Source organism: Sus scrofa, chromosome 13, assembly GCF_054392235.1.
Source record: "Sus scrofa isolate SSC_HxYL_T2T_F1_AM1 chromosome 13, Sscrofa_HxYL_maternal_Yorkshire_Landrace_v2.0, whole genome shotgun sequence".
Taxonomy (NCBI): Eukaryota; Metazoa; Chordata; class Mammalia; order Artiodactyla; family Suidae; genus Sus; species Sus scrofa.
Window position 1 is genome coordinate 102592722 of NC_139395.1, and position 21520 is coordinate 102614241.

The window sequence follows — 21520 nt, forward strand, 5'->3', positions numbered from 1 at the left end:
TTCACACAATGCCGGATCCTTAACACACTGAGTGAGCCAGGGATCAAACCTGCATCCTCTTGAACACTAGTCGGGTTCTTAAACTGCTGAGCACAATGGGAACTCCTGCTACCTCCTTTTAGTTAGTAAAAATCACACAGTTTCCATATGTTTCTTTTTGCACAATTATAAAGCTCAGGGTTAAATTGGATATTTTTTCATATGAACCAAATAATGTTTTTGGCTAAAATACTTAGTTTTTCTCTTCTTCTTGGTTCTGCTCTTCTAATTTATCAAGTATATTTTGCATGTTATTCACTTCGACCATCTCAATTCATGTCAATAAATGAGTTAATACTTTTCTAAAGAGAACAGAACTTAATCCTTCTACTTTTTATCTCATGTTCTCTTCAAGAGACATTGAATGCTATACAATGCAACCTTTTATGGAAGAGGATCTGAATTTTAGGTAAAGATTCTATGGAGAATGACCATGTTAAAGATAAAGAATCCAATTAGACTCGACTGCTGCTTTTTTAGTATAGATTATGTGTTAGGCATTATGGGATACTACAAGCATTAATATAAATGAAAACATGTCCTCTGACTTTTTCAGCTTGCAAACTAGAATGAAAAAAAATTGGCACAGTATATAATTAATTTGATAAAAAATTGAAAGGATTTTGGAGTTCCGTTGTGACATAGTGGAAACAAATCTGACTGGGAATCATGAGGTTTTGGGTTCTATCCCTGGCTTTGCTCAGTGGGTTGAGGATCTGGCGTTGCTGTGAGCTGTGGTGTAGGTCGCAGACTCGGCTGGGATCTGGCTTTGCTGTGATTGTGGCATAGTCTGGCAGCTACAGCTCTGATTAAACCCCTAGCGTGGGAACCTCCACATGCCTCGGGTGCGGGCCTAAAAAAAAAGACAAAAGGCAAAAAAACAATTGAAAATAAATTAAAATCTCTTGAATATTTTGCACTGTAATAGTGACATTTTAAAACTTGAAAACATCCAAGATAGTAACTTAAAGCTTTTATTTTTGAAACTAAATAAGAATATCCCAACATAATATTCTAATGTTTGTGATCTAATATTCCTTATACTGAGTTTTTTATCCACTCAACATACATCATAGTGTTGTTCAATGAGAGACATACTATGCATAGGCAATTGCATGGGTACTATAGCCTATGGATTATGGATCTTTCTTGACTCATCAACCCCAACCCCCTCCATTAGGGAAAGCATGTGGGAATGCAGGTGAGGGTGACATTATGTTAAGGATAATCTCGAACCTACTCTTATTTATATGAAAAGTGAATTATTTCCAACTGCAAGCTAATTGTGACTACATTGTGTCAAGAGAATTGCTATACCACACCAAAACAGGGTCAAAACTAGTATGTTTTAATTTTGCTCCCGTTTCAAGTTCTGGGTACTTACTTTACTGAAATGAAAAGTAATTTCCTATGCTTGAAATTACTTTTCATCTTTCTTACAGCATCTTTCCATCTCTAAACTTAATTGTTTTAATTCCTTTAAATCATTCTTTTGTCTTATTTTTATTGCTAAGAAACCCAATGCCTAGCTCTGTGGGGGTAACAAATGGAAGTCAAGCATCTCTGAATTTGTGGGCTTTCATTCTAAATTAGCCACATTGATTGCCTGCACAATCCAGCCATTAAATTTTGGGTCTTTTTTTACTTGATTTTATTGATAGTAAGGAAAACAGGATTGTGATCCTTCAATGTATTACTTCAAGAGTTTTATAAGACCTTTAATCTTCTCGTGTTCCTCAGAATTCCTGATATTTCTGAAATTTCTTAGTTATAGAATAAATAATGCATAATTTTAGACCAACATATGACATTTTCTAATTATACATATTTGACTGAGGCAGGCAGGTGTGTGATTTTGGATGCGCTTGTGGAAAACTTTTAGCAAAATGGTACAATACAAGAAGGACCTACTGTATTAGTTGGGGCAGATGAGGTTATGCTATATATCTCTTCAGACCTCTGAATCTCAATATTTTAAAACAACAAAGATTTGTGTCTCTACATATCAGTGCAGGCTGTCCAGGTGAAGGAAGGGAATCTGTTCATCATCACTCAGGGTCCTGGCTGACAGAGTGTTTATCATCTTATGATGCCTCCCTCTCCACACAAGGCTTCAAGGTTTGCCATGGTCAAGAGTTCCTGTCATGGCGCAGTGGTTAACGAATCCGACTAGGAACCATGAGGTTGTGGGTTCGATCCCTGGCCTTGCTCAGTGGGTTAAGGATCCGGAATTGCCGTGAGCTGTGGTGTAGGTCGCAGACGGGGCTGGGATCCCGTGTTGCAGTGGCTCTGGCTTAGGCCGGTGGCTACAGCTCTGATTAGACCCCTAGCCAGGAAACCTCCACATGCTGTGGGAGCAGCCCTAGAAAAGGAAAAAAGACAAAACAAACAAACAAACAAGCAAAAACAAGGTTTGCTGTGGTAATAGTGGAAGATAATCATTGGCTTTTAAATGGCTCCATCTAGAAATGACAGATTGCTTCTCCTTACATTTCATTTTCTGAATCAAGCCATGTGGTTATGACAAACTTCAAGTAGCAGGGAAGAGTAATCCTCCTGGAAGATAAGGAGGGAAAGACCTTTGATAAGATCTATTTATTGAATTTGACTCTGACAGCTCTGTGTGGAAATACTAAAGAAAACAATAGGAAACTGTTTAAGTAGTTTATGTATTTTTAAATATTTTAATAAATTTATAAATATCACATAACAGACATAAGAAAAAAATGATACTACCATAACCTTAATGCACCCCTGGTAACATTTACATGTATTTTTCATATACTTTTTTCTACATATTTATTATTATGTAGTTGTAATTACAGTGGTGTTAGCATTTTATGATTTTTTTTGTCTTTTAACGTTATAACAGAAAGGCTATCTCTATAAAGCTAGGTAGTATTTATGACTACACTTTTCAGTGGTTGCATGAAATCTTATTTAGTGGATGTACCATAATTTACTTGACCACTCTCTATTGTCTCATTACTTGCCATTTTCTTCAACTTTATTAAGGTATAATTGACAAAAAAAATTGCTTGTTTTGAAATTTACAACATGATGGTTTGATATGTGTATACACTGTAAAATGATTACCACAATGAAGCCAATCAACACATCCATCACCTCACGTAGCTACTATTTTGTGTAACTATTTTTCTGTGTGTGGTAAGAACATTTAAGATCTATACCCTCTTAGGAAATTTCAAGTATACAATACAGTATTATTAACTATAGTCACCATGTTGTACATTAGATCCCCAGAACTTATTTATCTTATAATTTGGACTTTTGTATCTTTTGATCAATATCTCCTCCTTTCCCCCACCTAAGCATTTGGTAACCACCATTATACTCTCTGGTTCTATGAGTTAGATTTTTTTAGATTTATGTACAAGTGATACCATACAATGTTTTCTTACTCTGGCTAATTTTACTTAGCATAATGCTCTGCAGGTCTACTCTGTTGCAAATGGTAGGATTTCTTCATTTTTAATGGCTAAATAATATTCATTGTGTGTATATATACCACATTTTCTTTATCTGTTCATCTGGTTATGGACACAGCTTATTTCCATATCTTGGCTATTGTAATAAACTCTGCAATGAAAGATATTGATTTAATTTTCAGTGGAGATACATACATATATGTGTGTGTGTGTGTGTGTGTGTGTGTGTGTGTGTGTGTGTGTGTGTGTGTATGTATATATAGTAGTGGCAATGCTGAACTATAAAAATAGAACTAATTTTTGAGGAACTACTATACTGTTTTCCACAATGGTTGTACCAATTTACATTCCCAACTACAGTGTACAAGGGTTCCCTTTTCCCACACCTTCATCAATACCTGTTATCTCTTGTCTTTTTGATTCTAGCCATTCTAACCAGGTATGAGGTGAGGTTTTTTGGTTTTTATTTGCATTTTCCTGATGATGAGTAATGTTGAACACCTTTTCATATACCTGTTAGCCATATGTATGTCTTCTTTGGAAAAGTGTATATTCAGGTTCTTTGACCATTTTTACATTTATTTCCTTCTTTCCTTCCTTTCTTCCTTCCCTCCTCACTCCCTCCCTCCCTTCAAAGCTGCACCTATGACATATGGAAGCTCCCAGCCTAGCAGTTGAATCGGATGTCTAGCTGCTGACCTATGCCACAGCCATGGTAATACCAATCTGAGCTTCTGCTGGATCCTTAACCCACTGAGGAAGGCTGGGGATCAAACCTGCATCTTCATGGATACTATGTCAGGTTCTTAACCTGCTGAGCCACAACAGCAACTCCTCTTTGCCCATTTTGAAACTGGATTATGCTTTTTTTTGGGAGGGGGGCTGTTGAGATGTATGAAGTCCTTATTTATTTGGATATTAAACCCTTATTAATATATGGTTTGTAAATATTTTCTCATATTCCATAGGTTGCAATTTCATTTTGTTGATTGTTTACTGTGCAAAAACCTTTTAGTTTGCTGTAGTCCCACATGTTCATTTTTGCTTTTATGGTCTGTTGCTTTTGCCGTCATATCAAAAATAATCACTGCCAAGATCAATGGTAAGGAGCTTTTACCCTCTGTTTTATTTTGGGAGTTGTATGGTTTGGGTCTTAGATTTAAGTTTTTCTTCCATTTTGAGTCAACTTTTGTGTATGGTGTAAGAGTTCAATTCCATTTTTTGGCACTTCAATATTCACTTTCCCCAACACCATTTGTTGAAGAGACTATTTTTTGTCCATTGTGTATTATTGGCACCTTTGTCATAGTTTAGTTGACCCCATATGTGTGGATTTATTTATGGGCTTTCTATTCTGTTCCATTGGTCTACATGTTTGTATTTATGGCAACACCATATTGTTTTGATTACTATAGTTCTGGAGTATACTTTGTAATCAGGAAGTGTGATGTCTCTAGCTTTGTTCTTTCTCAGGATTGCTAGATATTCAGGATCGTTTGTTGTTCTATATGAATTCTAGAATTGTTTTCTCTATTTCTGTAAAAAATTGCTGAAATGCCTTTGGGATTTTGATTGGGGTTGCTTTGAATTTGCAGATAGCATTGAATAGTGTGCACATTTTCACAATATTAATTTTTCAATCTGAAAACATGGGATGCCTTTACATTTATTTGTATCTTCTTCAGTTTTTTTCATCAGTGTTTCATAGTTTTCAGTGTATAGTTCTTTACCTTTTTGGTTAAATTTATTCCTCAGTGTTTTATTCTTTTGATGCTATTGTAAGTGGGTTTTTTTAAATTTATTTTTTGAATAGTTCCTTGTTAGTGTATAGAAAAGCAACTGATTTTTTTATATTTATTTTGTATTCTGCAACTTTGCTGAATTCATTTATTAGTTCTATCAGTTTCTTTGTGGAATCCAACTGGATAGAAATGAATATTCTTTGACCTTACCATCTATCTACTAAAGCAGTTTCAGTTCAACAAGATTTTCAGGTGATTTGTATATATACATTAAAATTTGAGGAGTTCCCGTCATGGCGCAGTGGTTAACGAATCAGACTAGGAACCATGAGGTTGCGGGTTCGATCCCTGGCCTTGCTCAGTGGGTTAACGATCCGGCGTTGCCGTGAGCTGTGGTGTAGGTTGCAGACGCGGCTCGGATCCCGCGTTGCTGTGGCTCTGGCGTAGGCAGATGGCTACAGCTCCGATTGGACCCCTGGCCTGGGAACCTCCATATGCCGCGGGAGCGGCCCAAGAAATAGCAACAACAACAACAAAAGACAAAAAAAAAAAAAAAAAAATTGAGAAATATTCATTCAGCCCACTCTGCAGGCTTATGCTGACTTGTTTTAAGAGTAAGATAATTTTAGAAATATGGATTAGTTTTTCTAATTCAACATTTGGATTTGTTGGTTCTTTAATTTTATTTCTCCAGAATTTTATTAACAAAGTTGTTTCAAGTTTTTAAATTGTGCTTTTAAAACATTTAATTTTGTTAAATCCAAAATGATCTTGTAATTTACTTTAAATATGTTAACAGCTAAAAATCTATGTAAATTCATACATGCAGTCTGCTTATATATCTGTAGGCAAAAAGATCATTGAGTAGGTACATGATTAATGTAATACAGTTTGCCTTCTGTATCTGCTGGTTTTGTATCCATGTATTTAATCAACCATGGATCAAAATCCATATATGTGGAACCAATGGGTATGGAAGGCCAATTGTATTCATTATACTACACTGTTTTATATAAGGGACTTGAACATCTTTGAATTTTGGTATGGGTGGGGGCTCCTGGAACCAATCTCCCCCGGTATCAAGGAATGATTGTATGTAAAGAGAGTAATTCCAGTGGCTAGCTGGCATTTGCTCTCTACATGAGTTCATTACATTTTAGATACATGTCTATTGATAAAGAAGAATGAATTTCAGTTGATAATTTTATGGAATGTGATAAAAAGGTTCTGTGTTAGGATATCTATCTCTGTCTATTGTGAAAAATATATCTGTGTGTGTGCCAATGTTTATGTTTAAAACTATATATATGTTGTTTTATATCAAAAGAATGAACTTGGGTTGTGATGATTATTGTAATAAAATGTATTAAAATTCATTAAAAAAAGAATGAACTTGTATCTTAGTCAATTTATAAACAATAGGACATTGAAACTGAAAGACTATTTATTACACACATCAGTCCAGTTCCTGGTTTCCATTGTAGATCTAAATCTGTTGTTCTAAAACCTTCTGAGCCACTGTGCCCAGGAATCTGTATTTTAATAATTCCTAATGTGATTCTTATTGATCAAAGATGTTTGGAAACATTGAAATCAATGAGTTAGTGTGTGTATAAATTATTCTCCTTTTAGAAGAAACTAGCTTATATGATACTAAGAATAATATATTCTGGAGTCCTATTGTGGCTCAGTGGTTAATGAAACTGACTAGCAAGCATGAGGATGTGGCTTCGATCCCTGGCCTCACTCAGTAGGTTAAGGATCTGGCCTTGCCTTGAGCTGTGGTGTAGGTTGCAGACGTGGCTCAGATCCCGAGTTGCTGTGGCTGTGACTTAGGCTGGTGGCTACTTCTCCAAGTGGAACCCTAGTTTGGGAACAATATGTTGTGGGTGCAGCCCTAAAAGACAAAAAAAAAAAAAAAAGAATAATGTATTCTTTTAAGTTATTTTAAAATGTAAATTTAGAGTTAACTCTAAATTTAGTATTTTGAAACTTTATATTTGGTATTTTATTATTCAGAAGAGTCCAAAGCCCTTTGAAAAGTCAAAATTTAAATCTTTTTTTTTTTTTTTAACACTTTCAGGTTTTTTTTTTTTCTTTTCTTTTCTTTTTAGGGTCATATCCCATATCTACAGCATATGGAAGTTCCCAGGCCAGGGGTCTAATTGAAGCTACAGCTGCTGACCTACACCACAGCCACAGCAATACCAGATCCGAGCCATGTCTGCAATCTACACCACAGCTCATGGCAAAACCGGATCGCTGACCCACTGAGCGAGGCCAGAGATCAAACTGCTGTCCTCATGGATACTAGTCAGATTTGTTTCCACCATGCCACAATGTCAACTCCCTTAAAAATATATATAAAAGATACAGTTCATTTATGAAAGTGGACTTTTAAATTTTTTATTAAAGTTGGTTTACAATGTTGTACCAATTTCTGCTGTACAGCAAAGTGAGCTAGTCATATAGATACATACATTCTTTTTTAATATTTTTTCCATCATGGTCTATTCCAGGATTTTGTATAGTGTTCCCCATGCAACACAGTAAGACCTTGTTGTTTATCCATTCTAAATGCAATAGTTTGCCTCTACTAACCCTGAACTCCCAGTCCATACCACTCCTTACACCCTCTCCCTTGGCAACCACAAGTCTGTTCCCTATGTCTGTTAGTCTGTTTCTCTTTTGTAGATAGGTTCATTTGTGCCATATTTTAGATTGCACATATAAGTGATATCATTATCCTTCTTTTTATGACTTCATTTAGTATGATAGTCTCTAGTTGCATCTATATTGCTGCAAATGCTTTTCTTGTGTTCTTTTCTATAGCCGAGTAGTATTCCATTGTGTGTGTAGAATCTTCTTAATCCATTCATTTGTCAATGGACATTTAGATTGTTTCCATGTCTTGGCTGTTGTGAATAGTGCTACTATGAACATACAGACACATGTATCTTTTTTTTTTTTTTTTTTTTTTTTTTTTTTGGTCTTTCTGCCATTTCTTGGGCCGCTCCTATGGCCTATGGAGGTTCCCAGGCTAGGGGTCCAATCGGAGCTGTAGCCACCAGCCTACGCCACAGCCACTGCAACGTGGGATCCGAGCCTCTTCTGCGACCTATACCACAGCTCACGGCAACGCTGGATCGTCAACCCACTGAGCAAGGCCAGGGATCGAAACCGCAACCTCGTGGTTCCTAGTCGGATTTGTTAACCACTGCGCCACGATGGGAACTCCTGCATGTATCTTTTTGAATGAAAATTTTATCCAGATATATGCCCAGAGGTAGGATTGATGGATCATATGGGTTGTATAGTTAGTTTTCTGAGGATCTCCATACTGTTTTCCATAGTGGTTGTGCCAATTTACATTCCCACCAACAGTGTAGGAGGGTTCCTTTTCTCTACACCCTTTTCAGCATTTGTTATTTATAGACTTATTAGTGATGGCCATTCTTTTTTCTAATTTATTTTTTATTTTTTAAGTGACTCAAGTCATTGTTATAATTTTTGTTATTTATTTATTTATTTAATAATTTTTTTTTATTTTCCCACTGTACAGCGAGGGGGACAGGTTATCCTTACATGTATACATTACAATTACATTTTTTCCCCCACCCTTTGTTCTGTTGCAACATGAGTATCTAGACAAAGTTCTCAATGCTATTCAGCAGGATCTCCTTGTAAATCTATTCTAAGTTGTGTCTGATAAGCCCAAGCTCCCGATCCCTCCCATTCCCTCCCCCTCCCATCAGGCAGCCACAAGTCTCTTCTCCAAGTCCATGATTTTCTTTTCTGTGGAAATGTTCATTTGTGCTGGATATTAGATTCCAGTTATAAGTGATATCATATGGTATTTGTCTTTGTCTTTCTGGCTCATTTCACTCAGTATGAGAGTCTCTAGTTCCATCCATGTTGCTGCAAATGGCATTATGTCATTCTTTTTTATGGCTGAGTAGTATTCCATTGTGTATGTATACCACATCTTCCTTAACGCAATCATCTGTTGAGGGTCATTTGGGTTGTTTCCATGTCCTGGCTATTGTGAATAGTGCTGCAATGAACATGCAGGTGCATGTGTCTCTTTTAAGTAGAGCTTCGTCTGGATATATGCCCAAGAGTGGGATTGCGGGGTCATATGGAAGTTCTATGTATAGATTTCTAAGGTATCTCCAAACTGTTCTCCATAGTGGCTGTACCAGTTGACATTCCCACCAACAGTGCAGGAGGGTTCCCTTTTCTCCACACCCCTTCTAGCACTTGTTATTTGTGGACTTATTAATGATGGCCATTCTGACTGGTGTGAGGTGGTGTCTCATGGTAGTTTTGATTTGCATTTCTCTTATAATCAGCGATGTTGAGCATTTTTTCATGTGTTTGCTGGCCATCTGTATATCTTCCTTGGAGAACAGTCTATTCACGTCTTTTGCCCATTTTTCCATTGGGTTGTTGGCTTTTTTGTTATTGGGTTGTATAAGTCATTTGTATATTCTAGAGATTAAGCCCTTGTCGGTTGCATCATTTGAAACTGTTTTCTCCCATTCTGTAAGTTGTCTTTTTGTTTTCTTTATGGTTTCTTTTGCTGTGCAAAAGCTTGTCAGTTTGATGAGGTCCCATGGGTTTATTTTTGCTCTTATTTCGATTGCTTTGGGAGACTGACCTGAGAAAATATTCATGATGTTGATGTCAGAGAGTGTTTTGCCTATGTTTTCTTCTCGGAGTTTGATGGTGTCCTGTCGTATATTTAAGTCTTTCAGCCATTTGGAGTTTATTTTTGTGCATGGTGTGAGGGTGTGTTCTAGTTTCATTGCTTTGCATGCAGCTGTCCAGGTTTCCCAGCAATGCTTGCCGAATAGACTTTCTTTTTCCCATGTTATGTTCTTGCCTCCCTTGTCAAAGATTAATTGACCATAGGTGTCAGGGTTTATTTCCGGATTCTCTATTCTGTTCCATTGGTCTGTCTGTCTATTTTGATACCACTACCACACTGTTTTGGTGACTGTGGCTTTGTAGTATTTCTTGAAGTCTGGGAGAGTTATGCCTCCTGCTTGGTTTTTGTTTCTCAGGATTGCTTTGGCAATTCTGGGTCTTTTGTGGTTCCATATAAATGTTTGGATTGTTTGTTCTAGTTCTGTGAAAAATGTCCTGGGTAATTTGATAGGGATTGCATTGAATCTGTAGATTGCTTTGGGTAGTATGGCCATTTTTACAATATTGATTTTCCCAATCCAGGAACATGGAATATCTTTCCATTTCTTTACATCTTCTTTGATTTCTTTGATTAAAGTTTTATAGTTCTTGGCATATAGGTCCTTTACCTCTTTGGTCAGGTGTATTCCGAGGTATTTGATTTTGTGAGGTGCAATTTTAAAAGGTATCGTATTTTTGTATTCCTTTTCTAATGTTTCATTGCTGGTATACAGAAATGCAACTGACTTCTGAATGGTAATCTTATATTCTGCCACTTTGCTGAATTTATTAATCAGTTCAAGGAGTTTTGGGGTTGAGTCCTTAGGGTTTTCTATGTATAGTATCATGTCATCTGCATACAGTGACAGTTTTATCTCTTCTCTTCCTATATGGATGGCTTTTATTTCTTTTGTTTGTCTAATTGCTGTGGCTAGGACTTCCAAAACTATGTTGAAGAGCAGTGGTGAGAGTGGGCATCCCTGTCTTGTTCCATATTTGAGTGAGAAGGCTTTTAGTTTTTCCCCATTGAGTATTATATTTGCTGTGGATTTCTCATAAATGGCTTTGATTATATTCAGGAATGTTCCCTCTATACCCACTTTGGCGAGGGTCTTGATCATGAATGGATGTTGGACTTTGTCAAATGCTTTTTCTGTGTCTATTGAGATGATCATATGATTTTTTACTTTTTTTTTGTTAATGTGGTGTATGATGCTGATTGATTTGCGTATGTTGAACCATCCTTGTGAACCTGGGATGAACCCAACCTGGTCATGGTGTATAATTTTTTTGATATGTTGTTGGGTTCGGTTGGCTAAGATTTTGTTGAGAATTTTTGCATCTATAGTCATCAATGATATTGGGTGATAGTTTTCTTTTTTGGTGGTATCTCTGCCTGGTTTTGGAATGAGGGTGATGGTGGCCTCATAGAATGTCTTTGGGAGTATTCCTTCTTCTTCAACCTTTTGAAAGAGTTTAAGGAGGATGGGCACCAATTCCTCTTTATATGTTTGATAAAATTCACCTGTGAAGCCATCTGTTCCTGGACTTTTATTTGTAGGGTGTGATTTTATGACCTCTTCAATTTCATTTCTAGTGATCGGTCTGTTCAGTTGGTCTGTTTCTACTTGATTCAGTTTTGGCAGGCTGTAAGATTCTAGAAAATTGTCCATTTCTTCCAGATTGTCAAACTTGTTGCCGTATAGTTGTTCATAGTATTCTCTTATGGTTTTTTGTATTTCTGCTGTATCCGTTGTGATTTCTCCTTTTTCATTTATAATTTTGGTGATTTGGGTTCTCTCTCTCTTCTTTTTAGTGAGTCTGGCCAGGGGTTTGTCCATTTTGTTCACCTTTTCAAAGAACCAGCTCTTGGTTTTATTAATTTTCTCTATTGTTTTTTGAGTCTCTATTTTATTGATTTCTTCTTTGATCTTTATAATTTCCTTCCTTCTGCTGACTTTAGGACTTTTTTGTTCTTCTTTTACTAATTCATTTAGGTGGAGGGTTAAGTTGTCAATTTGGGATCTTTCTTCTTTTGTGAGAAAGGCCTGTATTGCTATAAATTTCCCTCTGAGCACTGCTTTCGCAGCATCCCATAGATTTTGAGAGGTTGTGTCTTCATTATCATTTGTTTCAAGGTAGTTTTTAATTTCCTTCTTGATTTCCTCATTGACCCATTGGTTTTTTAGTAGCATGTTGTTTAGTCTCCATGGAGTAGGTTTTTTCTCTTTGCTTTTCCCATGGTTGATTTCTAATTTCATGGCATTGTGGTCAGAGAAGATACTTGAGATAATTTCTACGCTCCTAAATTTATTGAGATTCGCTTTGTGTCCCAATATGTGGTCGATTCTTGAGAATGTTCCATGAGCATTTGAGAAGAATGTGTATTCTGCTTTTTTTGCATGTAGTGTCCTGAAGATATCAATGAAGTCTAACTTGCTATTGTTTCCTTTAGGATCTCTGTTGCTTTATTGGTTTTCTGTCTAGAGGATCTGTCCATTGATGTGAGGGGGGTATTTAGGTCTCCTACTATGATTGTATTCTCATCAATATCTCCCTTTATGTCTGTTAATATTTGATGTATGTATCTGGGTGCTCCTATATTTGGGGCATATATGTTGACAATAGTAACATCCTCTCCTTGGATGGATCCCTTAATCATTAAATAGTGTCCTTCTTTGTCTTTCTTTATGTCTTTTGTTTTAAAGTCTATTTTGTCTGATATGAGCGTTGTGACTCCTGCTTTTCTGTCATGTCTATTGGCGTGAAATATTTTTCCCCACCCTTTCACTTTCAATCTATATGTATCTTTTGTCCTAAGGTGAGTTTCTTGTAGGCAGCATATTGAAGGTTTTTGCCTTTTTATCCACTCAGCCACTCTGTGTCTTTTGATTGGGGCATTCAGTCCATTGACATTTAACATGATAATTGATAGATGATTATTTATTGCCATTTGAACCTCGTATTCCTGTTGATTCTATGGTTCTCCATTCTTCCATTCTTTTTTTTTTTTTTTTTTGGTTGGATGGTCTCCTGTTATTATCTGCTTGAGTGTATTTTTTTTTCATTTTTTGCAAATGCAATATTTGGTTTTGGCTTGTGGTTGCCCTGTTTTTTAAGTATGCTAACCCCTTCCCATAATTGTGTGTTTTAGCCTGATGGTCCTGTAAGTTCAAACACTTCATTACTATATTAAAATTAAGAAGAGAAACATACAAACAAACAAAAAGGGTTATTTACTTCCTAACATCCCTTACCCACATTTTATGGTTTTGATGACTCTTTTTTCTTTTTTTCTTTTTAATTGTATTTTGTTTGAATCATGTTCATGATTAAATCTGTATGCTGGCTTATTTGAGTGACTGCTCTCTGATTGTGGTTTCCTCAGTCCTAGTTCTTCCTCTTCTTCTTCTTCTTCTTTTTTTTTTTTTTCTTTTCTTTTTTCTTCCCTTTCCTTCCTTTCTTTTTGGTTTAGAGAAGCCCTTTCAATATTTCCTTTAACCTGGGTTTTGTGTTGCTGTATTCTTTAAGTTTTTGTTTGTTGGAAAAAATTTTTATTTCCCCTTCTATTTTAAATGATATTCTTGCTGGATAGAGTATTCTAGGTTGCATATTTTTTCCTTTGAGCACTTTAAATATCTCTTGCCATTCCCTCCTGGCCTGTAGTGTTTCTGTAGAGAAATCAGCTGATAGTCTTATGGGGGTTCCCTTGTAGGTAACATTCTGTTTTTCTCTTGCTGCCTTTAGGATCCTCTCTTTATCACTAACTTTTGAGTGATGGCCATTCTTACTTGTGTGAGGTGGTATCTCGCTGCAGTTTTGATTTGCATTTCTTTAATAATTAGTGATATTGAGCATCTTTTCATGTGTCTGGTGACCATCCATATGTCTTCTTTGGAGAAATGTCTAAGTGGATATTTTTATGTTTATGAAAGACTGAATTAAGAAAGCATATATTCATAACACAACCATTAGTGTGAAATATATCATTAACTTGTTTGCTCTTTGTCTTGATGTTGACATTTGTGCCTTCAGAGTTAGGGGGCTGTAGGACCAGAATATTTGGTCTATATCTATAAACCATGTAGAGAGACTTCAACTCAGCTTCTTAAAAAGTAAATGCAAAATAAGAAAGAGACTAAAATTGGAACTAGTTACTTTATTTTATTTTTTATTTTTTTATTTTTTTGTCTTTTTGTCTTTTTAGGGCTGCAGCTGTGGCATATGGAGGTTCCCAGGCTAGGGGTCAAATCAGAGTTGTAGCCTCCGGCCTACGCCAGAGCCACAGAAATGCCAGATCCGAGCTGCATCTGCAACCTATACCACAGCTACCGCAACGGCAGATTCTTAACCCACTAAGCAAGGTCAGGGATTGAAACTGCAACCTCATGGTTTCTAGTCAGATTCGTTTCCACTATGCCACGACAGGAACTCCGTGAACTGGTTACTTAAAAAAAAAAAAATATGGAGTTCCCGGCGTGGCGCAGTGGTTAACGAATCTGACTAGGAACCATGAGGTTGTGGGTTCGGTCCCTGGCCTTGCTCAGTGGGTTAACGATCCGGTGTTGCCGTTAGCTGTGGTGTAGGTTGCAGACGCAGCTCGGATCCCGCGTTGCTGTGGCTCTGGCGTAGGCGGGTGGCTACAGCTCCGATTTGACCCCTAGCCTGGGAACCTCCATATGCTGTGGGAGCGGCCCAAGAAATAGCAAAAAGACAAATAAATAAATAAATAAAACTACTTAAAAATATATATATATATAAAAAGAAAAAGGGAGTTCCCTTCGTGGCTCAGCAGTTATCAAACCCGACCAGGATCCATGAAGATGTGGGTTCGCTCCCTGGCCTTGCTCAGTGGGTTATGGATGTGGCGTTACAGTGAGCTGTGGTGTAGGTTGCAGACACGGCTCAGATCCTGCGTTTCTATGGCTGTGGGGGTAGGCCAGAAGCTGCAGCTCTGATTTGACCCCAAGGTCGGGAACCTCCATATGCCATGTGTATGTCCCTAAAAAGCAAAGAAAAAAAAAGAAAAAGAAAAAGAATAATTATTGCTCTCTTTAGCTGCAGTGTGCATCAAAATGTTTACAATTACTTGTTTGGCAAACTGGATTTTTGTATATTCTTTGTGGTTCAGGAGTCAAAACCATATGCTACTTATAAAAATGGACTTTTCTGGGGCTCAAAGTTATATTCACGTCACAAGAAATGTTTACATGAGAGCAAAATGTTTTAGCATCAGAATAAATCAGTAACATTTTAGAGTTCAAATTTCTGTATGCTTCCTTGTCATAATAAAGAAGAATTCTAATGATGTTGTGTAATACGCTTTAATTAAAAACAAAACTTTTCTACAAATCACGCAAGTTCCCAAATAGTACAGACAAATGTATCATTTTGCTGTGTTATAAACATTTATCATCATTAAGTGGAAATAAGAATAGAAGCTATAATGCAAATATTGTGTCTTTTTTGTCTCTGAAAATATCAATTTATTTCAATCAATTAAAATAGGATTTGGTGTGGATTTGCCTTTAGGAGTTGTGCCATGTCAGACTGCATCAGGAGAAATTGAGCTAGGTTGTCTAGGTGATTACAGCGGTATCTAAAGCACTTAACTCTTTAAAAAATTATGAACTGAGGTTTTAGTTCTTAAGAAAACATTTGCTCATCTTTTATTTTTGGAAAATTACATTCTTTAGATTTCCTTTTATCATAATATAGTTTGTACCAGCAGTTGATGATTTTGCTGTTGTTTAAAAGCTTATTTCACAATTATTTTGATGCTTTTCAGTGAAGAAAATCAGAAGTAGTACATAATACTAAGACATTTTCATAAATAGGATGCTGATTATAATAGGGAAATAGTCAATATATTTGTGAAACGTATATAGAATTCCTTTTTATGTAGTGAGCAATTTACTGTACATGTTGATTCTTTGTGGAAAAAGTCATTTGAATTTTTTAGAAAACCCCAGAATAACTCAGTTACTTATAATCATTTTTGTAAAATATCATCTTGCACAAAGGTGAAAGAAATAATAAAATCTGTGTGTGTGTGTTTGTGTATGTGTTGTATATGTTTGGCTGCACTTACAGCGTATGGAAAAATCCCAGGCCAGGGATCAAATCTGAGCTGCAGCTGCACAACCCTAAATATTTAACCCACTATACCACAGCAGGAACTCCAAAATCAGTGTTTTTTTTTTTAAGTAGACATTTGGCCTTAAGTTACTAAAGGAGCTATTAAAGAGGTGACTACTGGAATACTTCTAGTTTGCAAATAAAGTATGATTGAGTTAAATCATCTGAACCTAGGACTTGGTATTGTCATCATTTTCCCCAGACTGTTTAGATTAAAATACTGTTGAATTTTTTCCATGCTGAAAATATAAGAAATAGAGCTGCTAGTTTCATATAAAAGAGATAATAATTCCTATTTAGATCCTTATTTTTAATAGTAATTGAAAATAAAGTAATAAAAATCAATATTTCAGCCCTCTTCCTCAATAATATCATAGGTTTTCAAATAAAAAATACACGTTTTTCTACTATACCTCCAAAGGGTAGATTAAGGAGAGATGGGAATTACAAAGCACACAGCTTCCCATTGCATGGGTCTTATACTTTGAACCCAGTAGCAATAACACTTCATTTTCACTGTTGTAGAAATACATAGGCTTAAATGTGTTTTTAAGATAGCCAGAACCAAACATAATGTAAAGTTTTGCTCTTTTTTCTTTTACACTACACTTTGGTTGCACCTGGAAGCAAATAGCTAACTAGAATAGACTAATGACATGCTCAGTGTCGCCAAGAGCCGTGATGTAAGTACCTCTCCTTGTCTGGGTTCTCCAGTGAACTCTTAAACCATTGGCTTTTAATTCAGGAACACACTCTGAGGAGTGTGTCCCCTGCTCTTTATTACATTCCAGGGGCAGCTCCATCAAACTGCATCACCATCAGTTAGCACAGCACTTACTCTCTCTAATAAAAAAACACTCCAGGTGCTATATTGAATGGATTATTATCAACAGAGGATTCCAAAATTTTGTTTATGTCCTACTCTTACAAGATTCAGGGCAGCCTGAGGTCCCAGATGTGTTTTATGAATGCCAACATGACAACTGAAAAAGACTGGGCTGGATGCATAAAGATGGTCAGCAGAGAGCAACGTTCCATATTGTTGGCTCAGGAAACAATTTCAGGAGAGAAAAAGATGGTTACTTAGCCCCTTTGTGGAAAGAGTATCGAAGGGAAAATGGATGATAAAGAAAAAAAAGAGACACAGCATTAGTGAGGGTGAAAGAGAAAGTAAGCTAGTGAGTCAGAGAATAGCAATAGGACCAACAGGATTGAGGAAATAATTCCTTAGGATACAGTAGTTACTTTCAAAAAGGATCTAAGTACCTGATTCCTCCCTAGAAAGAAAACCAAGAACTTAAATATATGAGTGATGGGATTCATATTCCCTTCCAAGTTTATTTAAGAAAAATATTTTAGGAGTTCCCGTCGTGGCGCAGTGGTTAACGAATCCGACTGGGAACCATGAGGTTGTGGGTTTGGTCCCTGCCCTTGCTCAGTGGGTTAACGATCCGGCGTTGCCGTGAGCTGTGGTGTAGGTCGCAGATGCAGCTCGGATCCCGCGTTGCTGTGGCTCTGGCGTAGGCCGGTGGCTACAGCTCCGATTGGACCCCTGGCCTGGGAACCTCCATATGCCATGGGAGCGGCCCAAAGAAATAGCAAAAAGACAAAAAGACCAAAAAAAAAAAAAAATTTTAATACTGGTATAAAATAATCAAATCCTGGTAAACTAGGGAGTATATAAATTTTCAATGGTAAATATATATCTCAAAAATAGATTTTTATTTGCTTTTTAGGACTTCTCCCGTGGCATGTGGAAGTTCCCAGGCTAGAGGTAGAATCAGAGCTACAGCTTCTGGCCTACACCACAGCCACAGCAACGTTAGATCCTTAACCCATTGAGCAAGGCCAGGGATCGAACCTGCATCCTCATGGATACTAGTCAGATTTGCTTCAACTGGAGCAACAGGAACTCCCAAAATGATTCTTTGAAGTCAAAGACTAAACTCTAAGTGTTACCTGGTGGCCTAGCAGGTTAAGGATCCAGCAATGTCACTGATGTGGCTTGGATTTAGTCCCTCGCCTTGGAACTTCTATATGCTGTGGGCACAGGCTAAAAAAAAAAAAAAAAAAAAAAAAAGACCAAAAAAAAAAGAAAAAAAAAAAGATTAAACTTTAACATGGTATACAGTGATCCCTTGCCTACTTCCTCTTTTCCTTCTTACTTTTTTTTTATGTCTTCTTGCTCTCATATTTTTGTTTCTTTAGCAGTGAATGGTCCTCTCATTCTCCAACCATTTTCTCCTCATCTCTGTGGCTTTGCACATCATCTCTTTGCAGTTGGAACTTCTGTTCCTTTTTTGTCTATCCAACGCAAGCCTTATATTAAGGTTCAGATCCAGGCGTGCCTCCTCTAGGAAGCCTTCTTTGATGCTCTCACAGTGACCCAGCACATCTATGTGTACCCTTTGTATTTACTGAATTTTCCCATTGCATTATAGTTGCATTTTTCTGTCTTTCTTCTTGACCAGTCTCTCACTTTTTTGACTACAGAAACTAGATTGAATGCATCTTTAAATTCTACATTCCTGGAATTTAGTGGCTGTTTAGTAAATAATTTTGGAAAGAATGAATGATTGAAGTGTCTTCAGTAACTTGCACATTTACCATTAGGAAAAACCAACTTAGGTAATTTTATAAAGGAAAATGTTTTGGGTCCCAGATTTGCAATACTTCAATTAAAAGTCTATAATTTCTAGCTAGGCAAAACCAGATCTAGAAAGATATTTTTAGTTGGTAGGAAATTATTGAGCATTCTAACAGAACCAGAAATGTTGATACATACTGAAGTGAGTCATTTGTTTCATTTACTATCTCTTTAAAAACAGTGTCCATCATTTGCTCATGTATTTATTTTTGAGAAATTATAATGAGCCAAGCCCTATGAGGCTCTAGGGAAACAAAGCTGGATTCATCCTATGTTTAGTCTCTGAGTGTTCCCAGTCTGGTCAAAAGTAATACTATGGCTAGTGGACAATCCTTTGGGATGAAAGACTTTGAGGGATGAGAATTTAGCTGGTAAATGTAGCGATATCTTCAAAGAGAAAGAGATAACTTAAATCCAATCTGCAGACTGAACTGGCCTGGGAAGGGGAAGCAGAATGGGAGGAGGTAGCAAGCCAGAAGTTCCCAGGAGGCATCAAGGTAGGCCAGGGCTCAGACTTTTGTGCTTTATTTTTGGGGGAGGGATCTTCATGGAAAAAAAGGGAGGGAAGACAGTGAAAAAGCCTGCCTGAGATAGATTATGGTGGTGGAGGTGGAAGGGTTGCACCTTGGTTCCCTATAAGCTTGTGGCACTGTCCTAAATTAAGCCTCAGTCTCCTAACTTGTAAAGTGGGTATTAGATGATGAGTAAGTATAAAATCATTATCCAAAAGCCAAGTAAGAGTCAGACAATAATGCTTTTATTTTGGAAATTTAAAGATTTTTTTTTTTAAGCATACTTTTATGGAGAGACTGTAAGTGCTTTGGATATTGTTTGGCTCTGGAAGAAATGCCCCTGACAGAAGGCCCTCTGGGGCACCCAGCCTAGGCAGTGCTGGTTGAGGAAGGCTCACTGACTCTGGAACACAGCATGGTCTTCTCTCCTCTGCACTTGTAGCTCAAGGCCTTAACCTTTTATTCCTATTTTAATGATGTTTTTATGTTTAATTTAACTGTAAATCACATTAACAGAGTTTTGACTTGTTGTGTCAGAGAGCTTAAAAACTGAGTTAAAGACTAAGAGCTAAAGAATTTGTCAGATCTGACATGTTTAGTCAAGATGATCCATCCAAGTGTGGAGATGTTGGAGAGATGGTACAGGGTGCTGTTTAATTTGTTCAGGATTTGAGGAGTGGAAATGAACTCGTAGTAGATCTTTTGCTTCATATTAGCAACCGTTAAGAGGATAATTTATGGCTTTTTCAAAAGGACATTAACCAAGACAAAAATGCCCCTATAAAGCAACTAATTCTGTAGTATGTTTAGGTTATTTTCTAAGCAATATGATCACACCAGAATGTGACATAATTTAGGAAGCACTGATGATATTCTATACTTCCTTTATATTTTATAAGAGTATTGTGGTAATGAAAGGCAGGCATCCATTTTTCTATATTTGGAAATCATATCTTTAGGGGTCAAAAATCCCATTTGTGAAGTTTTTATTATAACAGATATTTAAGCAAGAAAAATGTAAAATACAAAAAAAATCAACAACTCCTACCATTAATACTACATGTAGTATTTTTACTCATGTGGGAATAATATTAGCCAATATAATACCTCAAGTGCTGAAACAGATTTTGCCTAAAATATTGCTTAACCCAATAGTTTGGTTTTTATTTTTTCTTTTAGGGCCACATCTATGGCACATGAAAGTTCCCAGGATAGGGGTCAAATTAGAGCTACAGTTGCTGGCCTACACCACAGCCATAGCAACCAAAGATCCGAGCTGGTTCTGCAACCTACACCACAGCTCACCTACACACCATAGCTCACAGCAGTGCTGGATCCTTAACTCACTGAGTGGGGCCAGGGATTGAACCTGAGTTGTCAGGAATACTGGTTGGGTTCATTACTGCTGAGTCATAAGGGGGGAACTCCAGTAGTTTAGTTTTTACTCCAGAGGGATCACCAGTGGCAGGGTAGCAGTGAGGGGTGTTCTGCTCCATGCAGTCACTCAGGGCAGTGTTGTCAGGAATGCCTGCTCCTGGGGATTTCTACCTATCGACCTCTAACCAGTGGGGAGAGAGAGAGAGGATGACAAAAGAGGTGTTTATATGTTTCAGACCACAAAATGGTAAACCACATTTATGCTTCCACTAGGAAATGTAGTCTAGCGAGGTGCCCAGGCTGGAGGGGAAGCAGGTTTGATGTGCATGTTGTCTGTGCCATAGCAAATACATATGTAACAGGCTCCAGCACTACTATACATTCTGTTAACTATACATTCTATACATACAACATTGCTTATTTGCTCAATGTATCTCAATTTTTTAATTTATATCATCATTATTTAATTATACTACAGTTTATTTCACTTGTTAATGTCTTGCTAAACATTTTGGCTCTTACCAGTTTTCACGGATGTATGCAACACTCTTATAGCATTCTTGTACCCTTGCTTACTAGCCTGGTTGCTTCTTAAAAATTCCCATAAGTAGAATTGCTGGGTCAAAGGGTATGTAATTCAAAAAATACTTTTGACATGTTGCCAGACTTCCTCCAGAAATTTATATTCCTGTCATCAATACGTGTACCAGTTGATAACATTTTTCCTCTTGAGTAATAGGGCCTGTAGGTGGAAGCTGAAAAATTGCACTTACAGTGTTGTTTTTGTTTTGATGTGAATTTAAAAAATCAATCATCACATACTTATTGAGCATCTACTAAGTGACTGGCGTGTGCTATGTAAAATTCAAGAAAAGTAATTCGGGTTGTTTTTGTTGGGAAAGAGTACTCTATTCTATATATTTAACA

General features: G+C 36.9%; 1 long non-coding RNA gene across 13 annotated transcripts in view; it reads left to right on the forward strand.

Moving 5' to 3' along the window:
- Positions 1-21520, forward strand: part of LOC106505376 (uncharacterized) — a 675862-nt gene that overhangs the window by 51360 nt on the left and 602982 nt on the right. The gene's annotated exons all lie outside the window — the stretch shown is intronic.